Below are 17541 nucleotides of genomic sequence, written 5' to 3' on the forward strand. Positions count from 1 at the left end.
CAGAAATTCGACTGTTTCTTCATCGGTTACCTGCTTTGATTTAATTTCTACAGGATCTCGTATACCGATGGCATCTAGGTTCCATAATTCCGTCAAATCTAAATTGGTGGCATAAATAATATTCTCCAAAGATTTTGATTGTTTCGTTTGTTTACCTTGAAGTGCCCATCCAAGTTTTGTTTTTATGGCTACTAAATTTTTATTAATGCGTTCAATTGATCCCGTCAGCAATGCATCAAGATAATCTGCTCCTATTAATAAATCTATTTCAGGAGTGTCTTCTCCTATATCACTTAATTCTATATTTTTTCTCCTCAGAATGGGGAAAATTTCAGGATTACTTACGCGAGGAATAGCACCACATATTTTCTTTTCATATAAAACAGAAATGTTGTGCCTAAAATTTGAACACAAGCTTTGCAATGTAATGTAATACAAATTATGGGACTTTTGTTTAGTTTCACTGCCCCCCAAAAGTCCATGACTTAACATTTCTTGATCTACTGGTTCTAATCCCAGTTTATCTACAATATCCATTTTTATGAAAGACCTCTGAGCACCGGTATCGAATAATCCTCGGATAATTAAAGATCTGTCTTTATTGATGATTTTCACCAATACCGTTAATAATAATGCAGATGAATTCCTTTGTGACAAGAGAATCTTAGCATCTAATTCAGGTGATGAATTTTGTTTTGCTTGATTTATATTTGGACACATAATACTTTGATGTTTTTTCTTACATATAATGCACTTCAAATAGGCCCTATAAATTTTCGAATTATGACCTGGTTTCAAACAAATAAAGCTCGTACCTTTCTTCTTTAAAATTTTTCTTTTCTCTTCCAGTAACATATCAGGAGCTTTAAAGCATTCTCTTGTGTTATGAAATGACATATTACATTGCTTGTCATTTTTTTCAGCTCTTTTCTTTTCACTAGCTACAATGCAAGCTGCCGTAGGAATTTCATTTTTCGGTTAAATTCTTTGAAACTCTTGATCCTTCGCAAAATCGGATTGAGAAAGTTGTAATCTCTCATCACTCTTGACTTCTGATCGAAGAAATTCTAACAAGTTTCCCAAAATATTCGGCTTGACTTTATTTTCAACTCTGCTACGTGTTTGTTCCCACTCTTTTATAAGATTTTCTGGAAGAGCTGATTCTACTAATGGATACAGGATTGCTTCGTACTTTTCAGATGTCACTCCTCATGTCTCCAATGCTCTTAACTGGGTTTCTAATTTATCAAAAAGAGCACTTAAAGTGAAATTTTCTCCATTCTTTGCTTGCATTAAAACAAGATTCAAAAGTTCACGAACATAAATTTGGATCAATAACTTATCTTTAGCAAAACACGATTTCAATTGTTCAATAGCTTTATTGTAATTCGCGCCCGACGGCGGAAAACTTTCTGCTAAATCTTGTCGATGAACCAATTTCTTTCGCTTGCAAAAATTATTGAAATTTATCATCCGAATCAATACTATCATCATCGTGGATTTTTTTTTTTAACTGTCCCCAGAATCCGAGCCAATTCTTTATATCGCAGTCAAAACGTTTTAATTCCAACTTGGGAAGGCGAGAAGTTCGTTTTGTTTCATTTAATACACCGAAAGTATCGCTATTTTCTTCTTTCGTAGTCAAAACAAAATCGACTTTCGTTTTCATAGCAATCATTGATCGTGATAATTTTCCGTTATGTTAAGGACATTAGAAAATTCTTCAATATTTTCCATTTCGGACCATATTACTCTGATTCTTTAATCTAATTCAAATAATCTGTCAACATTATCACTTAAAATATTAGATACCGGTATCAATTCAATTTTACTTACAGATTCCGTTTTCACAGCATTTTCAACTTCTTTCAACGATTTTGTAAATAATCGCCTGAGTTGTGTTCTCTCCCGTTTTAGATAATCCATACTCCTGTCGCGGACGTGAATTTGTAAAATATCTTCAATAATTACTATGGAGGTGATATGAGAGAACACTTTAATTGCGAATATTTACATAAAAAAGTTTCGAAAGCATATTTACATCGAGAAAACGAAACCTGAATTGATGTGGAGTTGAGTTGCAACTGGTATAACGCTTACATCAAGTATATCAGAAGAATTATGCTTACCGTTCCTTTTATTCAATATCACTAAGAAAAACTAAATAATTTTGTTGGAAAACGAATATTAAAAACAAATGCAGATTTTTTGTTGGTGTTATAATTATATAAACAAAGTTAATCTAAATTATCGGGCTTTTTTTTCTTGCAACATTTTCTAACTTTCCTGATTTTTTTTCTTCATAAAAAGAGCTTTTTATTTGTTGCTACAATAAAAAGAGATTCCCTAACCCCTAGGTCTTTATTTTTTTTGTTGTTGTTTTCTTTCTTTTTTATCTTTATTATTTGTGTGAGTTATTCTTTTTTATAGCTCCTTTATCTGAATAATAAAAAAGGTCTTCATTTCTGAATGAGTCATATTTGTTGATTATTCGTTTATATCTCAGCAAAATTTACTGTGATTATATTTTTTATGTTTTATTTATTTGTTGCAGTTATGAAATACATATTGAAAATCAGCTGCAGAGTATTTCCGAATTTTTTTTTCGATTTATATTTTTATTTATTAAATGCGTCAGAATTATACTAATAATTTTCTTGAAAAATCTGTACTAAATATAAATGCATATTTTTTATTGTTGTAACAATAAAAAAAAGATACTCTGGCTTTTTCTTCTCTAACTATCACGATTTTTTCATAAAAAAAGCTTTTTGTTGTTGTTGTTGCAATAAAAAAAAAGATGCTATAACCTTTTTGTCTTTATTCTTGGTTTTCTTTCTTCTTTATCTTTATTATTTGTTTGAATTATTGTTTTTTATGCCAATGCACTTTACAAACAATGAGTTTTTGCATTCATATATTGGCTTTTTTGTCAGAAATAAAATTCTATTTCGTTTCAGGAATGCTTTTTTCTTCTGTTAATTTTAATTCTGTAATATATTTTACGTCAGTTTTTTCGTGAAAATATTTTGCTTTATCTCAAAAGTAGAAAAATGATTTACCATTTTATAAATATACTCAATTGTGATGAAATATCAATTTTCATTTGTGAAAAAAATATCACAATTTCACTCCTAAAAACATCATGATACGATTTCTTTATTAATCTGTGTTAAATGCTATACAACAAATTTTCACGCACTGCTCATTTCTGAATTAATGTACCTATCACTTTTCGACGATTTTACTCCGTATAGGAGTGATACGCATAACTAAGAAGAAAAAATTTCTCGAGTTTTTTGTTGGGAGAGTTTTCTCCTTTTGCTATTTGTTTCCGATACCAATTTTCATAATTGTATTATTTTTTTTTAATTCAACACTAAGCAATATTTCTAAATAGTGCTTGGCAAAAAACAAGCATCTCCATCTGTCACATGTTCCCCAATTTGTTCAAATCAAAACAGGACCGCAAATGGGCCGAGAGATTCATATCTGAAGAAAGCGAAACGATAAGTTTCTGATAAATTATGTAAAGCTTATTTTTTTTTCTCCTCCCTAGAAAATTAAAAAGGCATTTAAAGTTTCAGAGTAAAATGGTACTATGACAAAGTGGGATTTTATAATGAAAATAATTTTATTTTCAATTTCAAGTTCAATTCAGATTTATTTATTGATATCCAAAAAAATGAATATGTTACCGTTATAGCTCGAAAACCGTTAATGTGCAGATTTATTTATTTACTACAAATGCCCAGAAGATTGGCTACGGCGCCATTATATTTCCAGCCTTCCAATATTTCTGAACTTAACAGTTTGAAAACACAAGTGCAGAGCACGAGTCCAGATGAGTAGCATATATAATTTGATGTTGTCCGCACAGAGGACATAAGGGAGAGTCACAAAACCCAAGTCAATACAAGTATCTGGGCAAACAGTCATGGCCTGTAGTAAGGCGGAAAAGTGCCACAGCTGCACTTCTAGGAAGATCTGGGATCAACTGTGTATCCTCAAGCAGTGAAGCCCATGGCTTACCTGCAGAGTCACACAGTGATATCTGCTTTATTCTGGAGGCATATCTTCTTTTTATCAGGAGTTTGACTGAATAAAATGAGAGGCTTTTCAAACGTCTTTTGGTCAAAAAGTTGGCAGCCTGGTTCCCAGGAATCCCACAGTGAGCTGGGATTTAATGTGCAGATCACCTAGCTAATCTGTAGATTAACCGATTTCCTCCGTTAAAGTCCAGAATAAAGAGTTTTCCTCATTTAAAATAAGTAATGTGCACATTGGCGGCTTCCGTATCGTTAAAGTTCAAAAGTTTGTTTCTCTCATTTCCTTTACCTTCTCCCTATACTTTTTATTTGGTATCGCCAGCATTGGTCATCTCTGGTTGCTTTTATTTCTCATAATTTGTGTCGGCTGCCAGTGCGTAGGGTAGCTAATTCTGTTTTCAAATTCATTCCTGCCTGTTAGCGTGTGAATTTACATTGCGATTCTTTTCAAGAGCTGAAAATTTAGCCAAAAGTATGCAAGCAAGCACCGAATTGGTGGGTAAAGAATTGGTTCGCAAGCCTCTTTAAGAGAAAATTCAAAATATTATAGTGTTTTAATGACAAAACGGAAGTGTGATTATTTAATTGAAGATGTAAAGCAAATAAAAGTTTCCAAGAAGAAAGGAAAGTCACGAGATTACCGAATGATTCAAAGGTATGATGTGTTGACTGTGCAAGGAGAATTAGTGAGAAAGTTTCAGCGAGACCACTCCTGCTGATTATTTTTCAGGTAGATTCCTATAGGGAGACTACCTATTGCAATGGACTTACACAATAAATAACACGATTTTAGGAAAAATTTTGCAGATCGGCACCGATTATGGAACCTAAAACACAAAATCCCACCCTTCGTTGAAATGTTTGTATTATATATATACAGGGTGTCTCAAAAACCTTGACCGCGGCTTTTATTGTTGAAATATTGATCATAGACATATACTATAAATTACAAAGTTGAGTAAAAAAAGGTGCAAAATGCTATGAAATCGATTAAAATGTTCAGGGGATTAAACTCAAAAAATACAAAATTTAAATTTTTATACGGACCCCGTACAAAAAAATTCCCCAGTGAGTAAAATGTGCTTCATACTTTAATAAGGTCATGTACAAAATTTCAGAATTTTATCATGAAAAGTCTCAAAGATATGTTAAAACAAAGTTGGTGAAGGGTCAATCACAAATTAAAATGCAAATGTTTACAACTTCAGTGCAGATGACGCGACGCAGGAATGCATCATAATCAAATAAAATATGCTTCATATCTTTAGTTTTAAATACAAATTTTAAAATCTCTGCTTTCTGAAAAATACTTTAAAATTTTATATCATGAATTACAGAATACAACTTAAAAATAGCACAGTCAATGAACTTGTAAAAAAACTTATGTAATCATTCCTTTAAGTAATCATTCCTTATGTAATCTTTCCTTTAAGTTATTATTTCTACAAATTTTTAATACTTTTGAACCAATAAATAGCAAAATTATTATTTATTTATTCAATCATTACTTTCTTTGTTAATTTGTGTACGACTTCTAAAACAACGAACATCCGACATGATTTTTCCTTTTTGCGAACTCTTATACAGGCATCAAAAAGTGGTTTAAGTCAGCATTTACGTAGTTTCATATCTTTGGGACTTTTTGTGATAAATTGTTGAAATTTTGTACATGATTAGAGTATGGGGCACATTTTACTCATTGGGATTTTTTTGTACGGGGTCCGTATAAAAATTTAAGTTTTGTATTTTTTTTTAAATATAATCCCCTGAAAATTTTAATCGATTTCATAACATTTTACATCTTTTTTTATGCAACTTTGTAATTTACAGTATATGTCTATGATCAATATTTAAGGAATAAAATCCACGGTCAAGGTTTTTGAGATACCCTGTATATGTTACGGCCAAAGCCCGAAATCGGCCAATTCGCGATCTGGCCAACGTTGCTGCAAACTTACCGGCCAATGTCCGATCTTTTCTTGATTTCGGGCTTTGGCCGGCCAATTCGCGAAATGGCGTGGGACGATCGGCCAAAGTAGGAAGAAAGAAATCAAGAGCAGATTGTTTTACACCCTGTTAAAAATGGAGTATTGAAAAATGAGTACTTCTGTCTACTGTTTTTTTTTTAAGTACAATTGTTTCAGAAACGAGTTCAAATATAAGTGACACCTCTGAGTTAAAAATAAGCTTGTAATATATAAAAATATGATCTCGTGTTATTCTGTTCTCATATTAAAGCCATAATAGAAATTATTCAGTGAACGTATATACTGTAACAACGTGATAGCGTGAAGTTTAGATTTGCGCCCTTCAAAATGAACGAATTATATCTTGAGCAAAGGCGTTGCGTATCGTGTATGAATACAAAGGCAAATTGAATATTCAGTTTTCAATTACCTTTAAGGGTGATCCTTAGTCTTTTTCTGCTCCATGGACCTAATGTTAAAGATCCCACATCACATTGTCTCCCGAAATATTGCTTAAAAAAATATGAAATTTTTTGCAAAGGCAAATAGCAAAAATAAGGGCTAATTAAAACAAATATGAAGGACAAATAGTTTTGTTATTAATATCATTTAAGGACATTTCTTTGTTGGCACCATCCGTCGAATTTCACATACAATATGTCCTTATTTATATTTTATATATGAATGTCATTATATTTATTTACCACTAGTCGCCTTTGGCGACCAGCCGGTTCACCAGTATTAATGATCGCTAAAATTTTCAATTAATGTAACTTGTTCTCTTAGTAGCTTTTTCTGCAAAATATTTTTGAGCTTCATATTTAGGTAGTTATATGATTCAGTCGTACTTTTATGTAGGCCTTAAACTGTTCTGTTTCATTGTACTACTTTCCCTAATGTTCTGTCAGTATCCATAAAATTTCTACTTTAAATTAAAGTGGAAATGTTAAATTGCAATCAATATAAAAGCTTTTTATATTTAAGCTAACCATGTCTTTTTTTAAATATGAAAATTGAAATCAGAGTCATTCGGCAGTGAAATTATATGTGCATTGCAGAATAATTTATATAATATCTTAAAGAATTATTCAACAAAAATTTATCTGATTCATCGTAAAATTAATTTTTTACTTTTAAAAGGACGATGCAAATAAAAAATTTTTATTTTATTTCAGTCAATAAATTACGAATTTTAAATTTTACACAATCCTTTGGTCCCAAGGAATCATATTCTGCAAAATACTTTTGACACCAACTTTTAAATAAATAAATAAACGTCCTTATCTTTTGCGATGAATCTTACCGATTTATGAAGTTTTTATGCATCAGTTTTAGAACAATCAACATTTTTATAATCACAGGCCAATTACTGTCGAGAAACCCTGCAAAGGATTAGCGTATCTTCATTGGGACAGTCGGTGAAGTAGTCTAAAACTGCCAGTTTTTATAGAAGAGTGATATTGAAAATTCATAAATCAGTCAGTTTTAGTGATTGATTTAGTTGATTGATTTTTTTATTAAAAATATTGGTGTTTCAAGAATATTTTGTTAAATATGATTCAAAGGGCAGAGGACCTATGTAAAAATTTAAAATTGCTGATTCATCGGAGCATTTATTGACTAAAGTTATATTAAATATAATTATTTAGTTCCTTTAGACCATTTTGTTAGCAAATGTATGCCTCAAATTAGCTGATGGTCACTGATTAGAATGATTATCCTAAGTATATTAAACTATGTTTGCCTTAAGTTAAATTGTTTTATTGAATTAATAATATCGGTATTGTCAAAGCTCATAGAAAACTTTTCCTCCTTTTACTTATCAGAAAATATCTTTTTATACAGACACCTGTCGAAAATTACAATTTTGTTTATTAAATTTGCAATAATAGTTTATTTATTTTTTAATTTAAACTTCTATCAATGTGATGGCAATACAATGATGAAAGCTATTTTTTTTAAACTTGACGTGCTCGTGCAGATTAAATTTTAGCATAATTTAATCTAAGCATAATTTATAAATTAAATTTTAAGCTTTAATTTAAAAAAAAGCTTTAATTTGATGCAAAAATCGATTTTGTGCTGTAATATTTTCTGGTTATAGCGACAAAACGCCGAAATTACGCTTAATTTTTAATTAAAATTCTAATTAAAAATTTTAAAAAAATCGCACCACGGTGCACATTTCCGTCCTCCAAAGTATATATATGCCAAATTTGATAACTGTATGTCAAACGGTTTGGACTGTAGAGCGCCAACACACACACACACTAACATACATTGAGCTTTATTTATAAGTATAGATTATCACATCGGGCTTTGGCCAAGGATTCCCGGCCACTTCGCGAAATGGCCAGCCAAAGTAGAAAATACAATATTAATTGCAAGTATTTCGGACTTTGGCCAAACCTCTTGGCCAGTTCGCGAATTGGCCAGCCAATTCGCGAACTGGCCGTACTTCGGGCTTTGGCCGTAACATATATATGACGCTTTCCCCATGTTAACTGCAATAATTTCATTTGGATTTTAATGGCCTTGAAATATGCTGTAAGAAATGTAGAAACCTCACAGAGGAATTCTTAAGTGGGCCATCAAGCTCAAAAGGAGGTGGAAATGGTGAAAGATAAAAATTTTCATTTCGCTATAACTTCCTTAAAATTGAAGTTAGAAAAATAAATAAAATTAACCAAATCAGAGCTCATTAAGAAGAACAACTTTTCTAGTTAAACATTTTTGAAAACTTCAATATCTTAGAAGTTAGAAGCTAAAAAATGATTTTATAGCCCTAATTTTTCCTGAAATGATATTAATCAAATATTAACTTAGATGAAAAAGAATCTCTACCTTTGCCTTCCAGGTTATCGAGAAGAATTTTTTTTTTTCGGTACTGTTCTGTATTTTGCATAATAACTGTAATAAATAAATAGATTTATCTATAAATAATTGCAATCTTAATGGTTATCTTGAGCGATTGCAAACGAATTCCGTGTTCTGTGCGCAGTTAAAATCTGGCAGAGTCATGCAGGCAGCAGTGATAACAGCTTATCATGTCCGAAGTTTGAAGCGGCAGCTGTTCCTCAAGATTAAAGAGCAAGATTATCTGGAAGCGAAGGGGAAGGATCACCAAAATCACCTTGCGCGTTATCTTCCAGCAACGCAATTTACTATTATGATTACTCTCAGACGTGGGGGTGGGGGAGGGAATATTTATCATAACTGTCGATATTTACTGAAAATTTTGATACATAGCAATTTTTATTTTTAAGAAAATCTGGAATTTTCTTTCCTGGAATACTTATTCATAAGAGCGTCATAAAAATTTGTGTCACCATAAATTTGTGGTAAAGGTCAATATTTACTGAAAATTTTGATACATAGCAATTTTTATTTTTAAAAGAATCGAGAATTTTCTTACCTGGAATACTTCTTCATAAAAGCGTATAAAAATTTGCGTCACCACAAATTTGTGGTAAAGAGTCACCACAAATTGTGGTCAACGAATAGTAGTTAACGGAAATTTATTTACTATAATTAATTGGAATCATAATTTGATTATATATATAAACATATATTAGCAGATGCTGGACCAAAAAGAAGAAACTTTTAAAATTTTAAAACTTCACTTTATTTCACCCAGGAAGGCATAATTTAAGTATAAATGATAAAAAAATATGTCAGTCTACATCGCGACACAAAAGCTGAGAGCGAAATTTTTCCCTTCAGTAATTTTATAATGAGATTTTGATAGAGATTTCTTTGCTACGTGTCGATTTAGGCAATCGGAATGTCAGGTACCTTTAAAAGAATGTTATAAGCATTAGGGATTTTTATCTCTTTGCTCTGAGGGTGGGAAATGCAAGTCACCAGTTTTCTAGAGCGAGTGCAGAATTAATTAAATAAAAAGTGGGAATTGGATGAGGGTATAAGAGAGCATTTTAGAATGAAATAAGTTAATATGGATTAAATTAAGAATAAAATTAGGAAATGAATTAAGATTCAATTTAGATTTTAAAATATCATTATTTTTATTATATAATTTTATTCATTTAAGCATTTATAAATCATCTCGTTCTTTGATAGATTTTTTTTCTTTTGACAGAGTTTGCCCAAAATTTGATACTAAGAAGTCAATTTTGACAATAAAATCATATCAAATTTCATCCATTAAGTTAATTATGATTTTTCTTTATCACATTCATATGCACTTGAAAGAGAATAGATAGAATGTGCATATCTAACTTTCCAGCAGGCGCGCGTATATGAGAGATACACTCGAGAAAAATTTCGTTTTATATCTTCTTGCCGCAGGGGCGTTGCGCAAGCATGACTTTACTATTCTTGTAGAGCCTTTCGACGAACTGTTTGCCAATGTTTAAATTCGAGCCATTAATAAAATTTTCCGAATGTGCTGTTTGTATTGCGGAGATTCGCGCGACCGCTTACATGTTTTTATTTCTTACTGTTTTAAAATATCATAGCTGCAATCAATAGCAACTTATTCATTCGATGAACAATGAAGAAAATCAACTTTGAAAGAAATATTTACAAAAACTTTCAAAACTTTTTTTTATGAAAGAATATGTTGTGCGATTAGCACCTTACCTTTTAAGCAAAGAGCTTTAAAATTAAATATGTTGTGAAGAAAAACAGGACTATGTTTTAAAGAAGTAAATGAAGTGCAATTAGATTTTTAAAAAATCCAATGACATCTATTTTCCCCAATTACAACCTAATTTTAATAATTAACCTCTTAAAAATTTATACTTATTGCGTATCTAGGAAATTTAGATACGGTACTACGTCCTTTATTTTAGTATTTATTGTTGGCGCGCCGCTGGAAGGTAAAAAAATAATGATCTTCATAACACTAACTTTCTCTCGCATATTCTCTAATACAGGTATTGTCTCAGAGAAAATTTTGCATGGCATTGGCGTGAAATAATCACGAAATATTTTTAGGCGCGAATTTAGTATTTTTACTGAATCTGTCTTGTGATGGCGAGTTTTTTGGCGATTAATTCCTGGCATCCGATTAATAATATTTAAAATTCGAATTTGTGTTTTTGATGCGTTTTTCCAATCGATTGAAACAAAAATTGGACACAAAACTACACTTACATCATATTTGGTATAGGATTTTGTGAATATATTTAAGAGAATGTGTTTTTGAGTTATCGCGTTTGCATGTTTCTGAAAGTACAGACGGTCAATCTCTTGGTGGACTTTTCACGGCATTTGGTAAATGTTTATACTATAGATGTTAAATCTCTCAATCAAATTTCACTTATTTAGCTCTCTTCGATTTTTAATTATCGTTTTAACTTATATTCGAATAGGCGGACAGACAGACTTCCTCTGAACGAATTTTGCTCAAAATTTGATAGAAATCTGCAAATTTGGTTCAAAAATAGTATACCAAATTTCAGCTATCTAGCTCAAAGTGTTTTTGAGTTTTCTTTGATGGACAGACTGGCAGACATTTTCCAAAAATGTGTTATTCGAACTCAGAGGCTTAAAAGGTGGAGATTCGTCAAAATGTAGAGATTACGAATTTTTTGACTATTACTATACTTTCTTTATGGTGTATAGGAGAAAAAATTAAATCAAGCCGTGTCAGATGTCTTTCATCTAAAATTTCAAACTTGTCTACTTATATTAATGTACAAATCGGGTCAACAAATCGAGATCGAATCTTTTTTACAATATTCACCTATATTTTGTCGTAAATCATGCAAAATAAAAATTTTGACATCGATGATACGTTCTTTTAAAGGTATCTTTTATCTTTTTATAGATATTTTGAATGAAATTAAATCATCGATGTATCTGTTAGAAGATTTATCTTCTTATATCCGTGAAAAAACGAAAAACTGTACATCTCAACCAACAGATTACTCTAATTTTTCTCTCTCCACCAATATGAGGAATATTTGATCCTCGGCCTTGTTTTTGAAGAACGCAAGGTCATATTAATGTATAAAAACATTTTTACATAATTTTTAACTAAGAAAATTATTTTTGGAATTTATTTCTGCACAATTTTTACTTTCTCGTACATGAAGTACAGTATTATAATTGTCAAAAACTTGGAATTCGAAATTTTGACGAACTGACTCATTTTAGAGCTACCCGAGATCGAAAAACAAATTTCTGGAAAATATCTGCCTATCTGTCTTTGAGAAAGATCGACTCAAAAACGCTTTGAGCTGTATAGATGAAATTTAGTACGTGGTCTTTACTCAAATATTGTATATTCCAATCAAATTTTAAGAAAATTCTATCTAGAGGATGTATGTCTGCCCAACTGTTCGAATGTAAATTTACGCAATAATTACGATCAATAAAATTCAGTGCATAGATTTAACATCTATAATGTACGCATCTATTAAATTTTAAGCCAAATACAATATGCGGTTGACCCTATATCGGTCTGTACTTTCAGAAATATATAAACGTAATAGCTCAAAGATTATCAGATTTCAAATCTGATTTTATGACTATAAGTATAGGTCTATATGTGTATATGAATGACTATAGGTATAGGTAGACTATAAGTAAGGTCAAAATTTTGTTTCAAACAATTGTATGAAACTCGTCAAAAGCCGAAATTTGATTTTCAGATATTATTAACATTATGCCAAGGAATAATCGCCAAAATATTCGCCAAGGATCATACGATAAATTCTGTAAAAATGTTAAATTCATGCCAAAGATTGATATTTCGTAACTGCCTGAGATTATCAGAAACCACGCGAGAAAGTTTTAGGGAAATCACTCCCATTGGTTTTACCCTAATTACCTGTTTTAATTTTACTAAATTAAAACAGTTTTAAGTCTATGTTATTACAATTCATTTCATTATCTTAGTTAATATTTATATTAATGCATATACTAGCGATTTAAATGATTTTTTTTTGTGAAAATAAAAGAAGAAAAATGAATTTAATTTTATGCTCCGATGTTTTGGACTAGAAGTCACATCTGTTTCATTTTTCAATTTTTTTTCTTACAGTGCAAAAGTACAAAAATTCGTGCATTAAAAATTCATGAGAATTTTTCATGTTATTCTCTAAATAAATACATGATATCAAAAAGGCATATTACCTTTCATATTAATCACAGCTTTTTATACTATCGCAGCATTACACACTAGCAATTAAGGCTGTTGGATTGCACTCTAGAACTCATTCAGGATGTCACTCAAGAATTAATGCCTCCGGTGGCTGTTACAGAATTAATATCCTCATTTTCAGTATTTTGTATCAGTGGTTCTTGATCCTACTGCGAATGAGACTGATTTTATTTTATTGATGCTTATATCATTCTTAAAAAGATTTCTTTTTACCTGATAAAATCGAATATTGTATTAAAGATCAAAATTTTTTTAACTGTAAAGACGCATGAATATGATGAATACACGTTGTTGGATGGCAAACAGAATATCTCACTTTTTTTTATAGGAAATTTCTCAAAATGCTACGTCTGTAAATATTTTTAACATAATATCGATATGCATATTTGTAAATCGCTTGTGGATAATAAAATTGTCCAGAACACCTTACAGACAGTGAAGGGCAGTTGGGCTTAGAGATATCAAATTTGGCTTATAGTTACTTCTTAGTCAATAAATATTCAAAAAGAAATAATTTTTCAAAATTTTAATTAAATTTTTTTAAATAAAAATGAATAGAATTTTTAATCTTTTCTTTCAAATCTTCGGAGACAAATCTGGTTATTACACAAAAACCAGATTCAAATCTCTTTCTTAAAATATTCAAGTGCAATCAATTTTATTTTTATGTAATTTTTTCTATAATAATCGTAAATTTCAAAAATGTCTTAAATATATTTTACAATATTTTAATAATAATTAATAATAACTCATAATTTTAATTTCTGTATTTATATTCACGCGTATTGTATCGACATTTAATATATTTTTTGCGCCCACATTAACACCCTCTATATATTTAAAAGTAAATTTTAAAAATAAAATAAAAGAATGGAGCTTAAGACATTGCTACGACATTTCGGTTAGAGGTTGAAATCTCGATTAAATTTTCTCTCCTTCTTTCTAAATTCTTTTTATTTATTTTGTTTACAAGTATGTTTTTTTACTTTGCCTTTTTCATGTTGTTTCTTCCACAAAATGTGTGCACTTATTTAATGAAGGTTTTTTTATGTATACTTTTTCATGTTATATATAACTCCGAATACTTATAGAATCGATATACATGCCCCAATATTCTTACTAAATGAATAAATATTCGTAAAAAAATTAACAAAGAATGAGCTAATTAGATATCAGTCAAAGAATGATATAATCAAAGATAAACTTAAGGATAATTAAAGGAATTTCTGTGCTTGCATAATAAAGTAAAAATAAATCAGAAACGAATGCAGAAATGAAAGATAATTTTACATACCAGATTGCATTAAATAAAAAGATAAAGTGTTCTGAGTGATTAGCATAAATTTGTTTTGAACTGCTTTTAGCCGATATGATTTATTCTATGTAGTATTCAGATTACCAGTAAAAATATATTTAATTTCTATACGGAGGATTACCAAAAATATATTCTTATTTGTGCATTAAATTGCAGAATTTTTTTTATTTCAGTTATTCTTTGCTTTTTAATCATTAATTTATTACTCAAAAATATTATGGAATTTTGTGGTCAATTATTCAAATTTATTACTAGGTGGCGCCACACAAACTAAATCAATTTTTTTTTAATTGATCGATTTTCTGACAACTAAGCTCTTAAAATATTAAAATAATGCAACGACCCCGAGAACATAAAAATATTAAAAAGTAGAAAACTTTAGAATATCCAGATTTGAAGGAAAAATTGAAGTATGCAAAATCTTATACAAATAGGAAACAAATCAAATTAAATAAAAATGAGTAAAAATTTTCTGTTTAGAACCAGTTACAGCATCAAAAGATTATTCCTTTGCATAGAATTTTTATTCCATTTTTATATTTTCCAATTGGCTGAACCAGTTTTTTTCCATTTTACACGTTCAGTTTTCAGTCCCAGTTTGTTCTTATTTAATTATAAGTTATTTTAAAATCCCATAAATAAAATATTGTTAAATTTTTGAAGATTCGATAAAATGTCAAAATATATTGTTTAAACACTTTGGAAGATTTTCCCGCGACAGTTATTTAGTCAAAACAAACGGCAACTTTTATAATTAAAGAAATTTAATACTATAGTTTGCATGATATAATATATTCTAATCAATATAACAAGCAAATGTATGCCAAGGGTTTGGCGAATTGCAACTGTTTCTTTTTAACTAATTTGTTTTCGAAACTAAACAACAAACTTTACCGATTTCACACGCAAAGCAAAAGATAAAATGCTGTTACTTATGCTTATGTTTTTTTTTTATTATCGAATAATTCTGAGAATTCATATTTTTTCTATCGCTACATACTGTGATTATTCGATATATCACGATATTGGTTATTTTGAAACTCAGTATGTGAAAAAAAAACTAAGCACATTTTTAGAAATAAGACACGGTATTTTCTAATTAATTTTTTTCTTTTCTTCTACTTTTTGGAACCCAAACTGATAATCTAGTGCTTCGCGTGCTCTAACAGGTGGTGGAACTTCAGGGATTGACTTCCCGTCGGCGAGATTCGAAATAATTTTGTTCGATACAAAGACTTCCCACCACCTGCCTTACGCGAAGTCCCATACCTTGTTCTGATAGATTAGATTTTATTCGAAAGGTACCATCGTCAGTATCGTCTGCCAGAGAATTCAAGGAAAAGTGAACTTAAAATTGTTACACGTAGGAAAACGATGCGATTTGCTTTGGACGATAAGCAATATAATAATGTGATAAAAAAAACTGCTAATAAATTCAGTTTTAGTGTTACTAAATTCAGTTTTTTTTTCAATATAAAATTGAATATTTCTTCGAATAGGATAATATGAAGTTATAACTGTTGCCACTTTCGTCTGAAAAATGAATGGAACGTTTTAAATGAATTTTTTATATTTGAAATCTGTTATAATGAATATCAAAGGTTTTTATATTATGAAATAATTAGCAATTTCAGATTGTAATATCTTGATTTTAAACGACTTAATGAAGGAAATCAGTTATATTATTTAATTAATTCGCAACCAAATTCTAAAAATGAATTTCTCTTGATTGTAGAAAGAAGTGCACCTATGTACTCATCACTCTTGAAATCAAATATACTGAGATTTCAAAACAATTTTTGGAACAACTTTTTTTTTAAATTTTAGAGCAATAAAGTAACTTTTGTAATTGCAAATTAAAATGCAAAACATATTTACAATTTTAAATAATAATAATTTATACCAAAGTATTAATTGTGGATCATATTATTTGTTGTATGTAACAATTTCATCTTTTGGAAGATATTTACATTGCATATTATATTGTTGAAAAAATTCTAAATCTTGTGTGATCTGATAAGAATTTAGAGAAATTTGTGTTAAATTTCCATTAAATTATTTTTAATCCATTGAGTAATCTTTATATAGCTTTATCTTTGGTATATATATTAATTGTGTATACGACAAATTTAATAGTTTATTTAAATACTTTGTATATTATTTTTAAATTAAAAAAAAGGATTTACCTTATCAAAAAAGTTTAACTTTTATGCAGTAGTGTTTTTTCTAATCTTACAACAAACGCTCTATACATTTATAAAAATGAAACTTAACTTAAAATAAATTAATTAAAAAGTTGCGCGATAGTAAATAAATTTTTTTATTAAAAACCTTTCTTTATTCATGAAAAGGATAAATAAACAAATAATTTTAGAAATAAATTTTTAAAATATTCAAAAATCTTTGAAAATATTTAAATGGTAATCATTAAAGACGAATCATTATGGAGTGATTTTTTAACTAAACTGTTAAATGTTAATAAATTAATTTAATTATGCAGTTTTAATCAAAAATTTATATTTACAGTTTTTTTTAATTAACTTCCCACGATCTTCACACTCATTTGCATAAGTTTCTAAAACTGCTATAAAGATAAAAACATTTATGGAATTCGTAAACAAGGAATCAAGGACATGTGTCCTTGTATATTTTTGTATATAAGACTTATTGATACAATTGTATACCAAATTACAGAATTCTTGATATTTAAATCCTTAGTTATATCAAGGAAATAATTAATTTAAGAGACAAAAATCACAGAAATGTATTTATTTCGTATGTCATTTGCGTTCTTCTGCTGATTGAAATAACAAGAAATGACTCAAACAAAATATATCGTTTGCAAGTGTTAGAACTGAAAATGCTTCAAATGTTAGAACTAAAAGTAACATTTGATTTTATAGTACATAAATATAATTTAAAAAACGTGGACATTAAACTAGTCTAGATATTAATCCTTTTTGTTAGGCCTTTTCTGCAAAACCTCGTTATCGGATATCGCTCAAGAGGCAAGTGATAATTCCTGGAGTTAAAACACGCTCCATTTGTTCGATAAGCCAATAGAATGACTCTTGTTTG

Source organism: Argiope bruennichi, chromosome 10, assembly GCF_947563725.1.
Source record: "Argiope bruennichi chromosome 10, qqArgBrue1.1, whole genome shotgun sequence".
Lineage (NCBI taxonomy): Eukaryota > Metazoa > Arthropoda > Arachnida > Araneae > Araneidae > Argiope > Argiope bruennichi.